This window comes from Xyrauchen texanus, chromosome 6 (assembly GCF_025860055.1).
Source record: "Xyrauchen texanus isolate HMW12.3.18 chromosome 6, RBS_HiC_50CHRs, whole genome shotgun sequence".
Classification (NCBI taxonomy): Eukaryota; Metazoa; Chordata; class Actinopteri; order Cypriniformes; family Catostomidae; genus Xyrauchen; species Xyrauchen texanus.
In genome coordinates, this window is record NC_068281.1 from 47,361,681 (window position 1) to 47,366,542 (window position 4,862).

Below are 4,862 nucleotides of genomic sequence, written 5' to 3' on the forward strand. Positions count from 1 at the left end.
GCCTGGATAGTTCAGCCGGTAGAGCATCATACTTTTAATCTGAGGGTCCAGGGTACAAGTCCCTGTTCAGGCAATATCAGTTTATAGTGAGATCCATCCAGCTTCCATGTTCCCTTGTGATTGTCCTCTTGCTCTTTTGGATGTGACCTCCAAAAGGTATAATATGCAATTGTATTTTCTTTACTATGGGATTTAGATTTAGCCACTGGAGGGCTAGGTGGCAATATCTCCAGGGAAGAACAACGAAGCCGGCAAAGGGGCTGCATTGAGTGCAACACTGGCAGGTTTTGCCAGACCAAGCAGTCCTGCACTTTGCTTGGGCTGTATTTATTACGTGGCTGAGTGGTTAAGGTGATGGGACTCAAAATCCACTGGGGTTTCCCTGCGCAGGTTCGAATCCTGCCAATTATGGTGCTACTGTTCATCTGCTTTCTTTTTTTGGTATTAAGATCGTTAATAAAAAAGTTATTTGGTAATGCTATGAAATTTGAAAAGAATTGTGGTCCATATATGCCTCAGAAATTCTTTTAAATGTACACCACAAGACAGGCAAGCCAAAGGCTTTTTAGATTTTCGGTAGGTCTGAGCATGCGATTTAAACTCAGGGTAAGAGCTATGCAGTTATTGTGTAGTGGTTAGTGTTTTGTGTTGTGGCAGCAGCAACACTGGTTCGAATACAGGTCATGGCAGCCTTTTCCAACAGACGAAGAAAATTTGCTCATTTTGTCACTTCTGCTCACGCCAACCTTTCAATTGTGTGTCTCTGTGTGTTCCCTCAAGCTCTGCTTTGTCCAGTGCTTTGCCCACCCAAGTCTTTGCTTAAACAGTACAGTAGTGCAGAGGGTGTAGCCTTGGCCAATTATTGTTTCTCAATAATTGAAATATGGGTGTAGCCATGGCCAATTATTGTTTCTCAGTAAATATTTGTATATGCGATGTAATGCGATTAATCACGATTAATTAATCGGGACACCATGTAATTAATTTGATTTAAAAAAAAATATCAATTGACAGCCCTACTAATTATCATTTATAAAAATTTGCATCTCAACAGTTCTACTAAGTGACTTCAGCACACCAGAGTATTTAAGCGTCATGAGCATTCCCTCACAAATGACAACAAAGCCATACAGTATCTATTACTGTAATCTGCTGAGTATTACTATACAAAAAAGATAATATTAGCCTAACAAAACAATTATGAGTTTCAATAAAGTCCATATGCTGATGTAATAAGTGTATTCATTTATTTATTCATAATAAATGTTCTTGTTGAACGAGTTTGCAGAATTGAACAAACGACTTGCCGCCTCCTGTCGTTTTGTTGTTCAGCAGATTCTTTTTAACAATGATTCATTCATTTTGATCATGAACAAGGGTACTATTTCAGTTTCTTTATGAATGAGACGTCTTATTTTGTTCAGACTCAAATGACTGACCCAAACATCAGTTAAGTGGTATATTCGTTTAGCGGGTAAAACCAATGATATAACACTGCTTAACAGCGTGCAATCGAATGCTATTGGCTAACACTATAGTCAGACTTACAGACATGAAAAGCCACCAAAGCAGTCTCATGCTTCCAGTGCAGGCCAGTCAAAACATTTCGGAGGACCGTATTCGGCCTGCGGGCCCTAGTTTGGGGACTCCTGTGCTACACGGATGGCTTTTACGGTTGCAAACCATCTCCTTGTTCACAACAGCCTCTTTCACTAAAAGCTTTAAGATGCACTCCTCCCGCGAATGTCAGTGGGGGAGAATGGGTTGCCTGGCAAAAGGACCCCCCCTTGGAGTTGTGGGCCCCTTGGTTTCAGCCTGTGTAAGCCCATGGATTAATGCAACTGCTCATGGCATCAGCTACCGACGCAGTGTTTCATTTGCTCCTTTCGGGGAACAAAGGTTACAGTCAAAACTGACAAGTTTTTTCTGAAATGTAATGTATTAAAAAGTTAAATAGTATGCTCATGAAATAAGTGTAGAACAAATAATAAATGATAAAGAACAGATACTTGAATTATTTTTTATCATTTGATTTATGAATCCTACTATGGCCATCTGTTTGAGAATTTTTAGTGTTCTATTGATTTGCTCTTTGTTCCCCAAACAATTGATCAATTGATTTTGTACTTTGCATCAATTAAATGTGCTTTTAGTGGATGTTCATAAGTAATCACCATAAGACATCACCTTATGATATAGGTGAAATAAAGGGACTATTGATATGAAATAATGAGGCTTTTCAGTAGTTCTATTAACAGTGATAGTTCTGTTATTTCTCTCAGGCTTTTTACAATAATGAAACAAGCTTTTCAGGATAATCAGCAGACGTTTGACTTTATTATGATATAGGAGTATAATAAGAAACATACGTACAGTTTGCTGTTTGAACAGTGCAAAGAAAACTAAATGTTAGTCACCTTTAAAACAGCTCTATTGAAGACGACTAATATTTCTCTCAAAATTACATGAATTAAACATCAAACAACAAAACAAATATAAATAACCTACTTTACACCACTGGCTCTCTGCTAAAAATATGTCCATCTTGCACTTGATACAATAGTTGAATTAGTGTTTTCATACATAAATGCCTGCTGTCAATTAAAACAAAATGTTTTGAAATCTCTGCAGCTCCACTTTTACACTTTGAGACCGTCTTCTCTCTTGTTCAAAGAGCTGAATCTGTTTCTCTTCAAGTACCAGAACTGTGTGCATACAGCAGAAATTCTAAGAATATAGTTTTTGATCACATTACCAGAAATCGTCAAAATCAATTCAATGGAGATAAAGAAATAATGCACTAAAGTGAACCCCAATTAATTTGAATCTTTTTATGTGATGGGCTAAATGTTCATTTGGTCATTCTAATATTTATGACATTAAATCTGGTCATATGAAGTGGGCATTTAAACACACTTGATGGCATTTTTCTTTCCCTATCAAATGTTCTTTTGCTGGTATTATTTTCTAACTACAGCAAACAGATCTCGCAACACTCTTCAGTGAATCATCAGGATTCGGACAACTTTTCTAAATTTGGCTAATTCGTACGATATGCACTAGTTTGAATTCCTATGACTTTCACTACAGCCAATGATGTCGCTGGACATCGTTTCCATCTAATACGCAACAATTACTTGCTTCTGTCACACAGAACAGCTTCCTATCATGTTTACACACTCTAATGTTTGGTTAAGTTTAGATAAGGGGTTTGGGTGGGGGCCTGGGTAGCTCAGCAATTATTGACGCTGACTACCACCCCAGGAGTCACAAGTTTGAATCCAGGGCATGCTGAGTGACTCCAGCCAGGTCTCCTAAGCAACCAAATTGGCCCAGTTGCTAGGGAGGGTAGAGTCACATGGGGTAACCTCTTCGTGGTCGTGATTGATTCTTGCTCTCAATGGGGCACATGGTAAATTGTGCATGGATTGCGGAGAGTAGCATGAGTCTCCCGTGCTGTGAGTCTCCGCAAGCCACGTGATAAAATGCATTGATTGACTGTCTCGGAAGTGGAGGCAACTGGGACTTGTCCTCCACCACCCGGATTGAGGTGAATAACCGCACCACCACGAGGATCTGCTAAGTAGTGGGAATTGGGCACTCCAAATTGAGAGAAAAAGGGGTTTGGGTTGGGGCATAATATTAATAAGTATATCCTTGATGCCTCGTGAGCGGAACTCACGCTTCCGCGTTAGATATCCGGGAATTTGCACGTGATGAAGTTTTATGCAAGACCATACAAAATAGCCAACTCGGAAATTATATACGACTTTTCATGAGATTGGGTTGGATCTCGTGATCTGATATACAGCGGGTGAAATAAGTATTGAACACGTCAACATTTTTTTTTTTCAGTAAATATATTTCCAAAGGTGCTATTGACATGAAATTTTCACCAAATGTTGGTAACAACCCAAGTAATCCATACATACAAAGAAACCAAAACAAACGAGCTCAGCAAATTAAGTTATGTGTAATCATGTGAAATGACACAGGGAAATAGTATTGAACACATGAAGAAAGGGAGGTGCAAAAAGGCATGGAAAGCCAAGACAACAGCTGAATCCATCAGTAATTAAAAAGCAATCCAGCCCCTTGTCAGTGCAAAATAATATCAGCTGGTTCAGTCCCAACTGATGGCCTACAAAAAGGTCTCATTGCCAAGGTGTCACACAAGGGCCAATCGGATCCGAGTGGGGACAAGAGATGGCAGATGGAAGTGATGGTTCAGGAAGTGAGTTAGGAGAGATGGATGTAGGAGTTATAAAAAGTGGAATATAGCAGGTAGGAAAAATAAGCGTAAAAAGAACCTAAATTCAGATGGGAGTGATAGTGACGGGAGAGTAGCTGTAACAAAGGAGGAGAAAGGATTTCAAGGCAATAGTAAAACTTGCGCAAGAGGGGGCTTCATTCGGCGATTGGAATCCAATACAGCTAACTAAATCCATAAGTAAGGAAATCGGAGAGGTAAGGAGTGCTAAAATATTACGAAGTGGATCATTACTAATTGTATGTAAGGATGGAGTACAACAAGGAAAAGCAGACAGAATGAATAAAATAAATGGCAAGAAAGTTCAATGTTCTCTGACGAATGATAGAAAGTTGGACAGAGGAGTTATTACAGGGATTCCGGTAAATGTAACAGCAGATGATGTTAAAGGAAATGTAACAAATGCAAAAGTGAGTGAAGTCAGACATCTTAAAGCAAGCAGAAATGGGATTAAAAGTGACAGTCTCTCTGTACTGATCACATTTGATGAGGAAAGACTACCGGAAAAGATCTTTATTGGCTATATGTGTTATGATGTGAGGCCGTATGTTCCCCCACCTCTCAGATGTTTCAAATGTCAGAGGTTCGGACA

At 39.2% G+C, this 4,862-nt stretch overlaps 1 non-coding gene across 1 annotated transcript; it reads left to right on the plus strand.

Annotated features, from left to right (window-relative positions):
- Positions 1-73, plus strand: trnak-uuu (transfer RNA lysine (anticodon UUU)). The gene has a single exon. It is a non-coding gene; the product is annotated as a tRNA-Lys (tRNA).
- Positions 74-4,862: the final 4,789 nt, after the last annotated feature.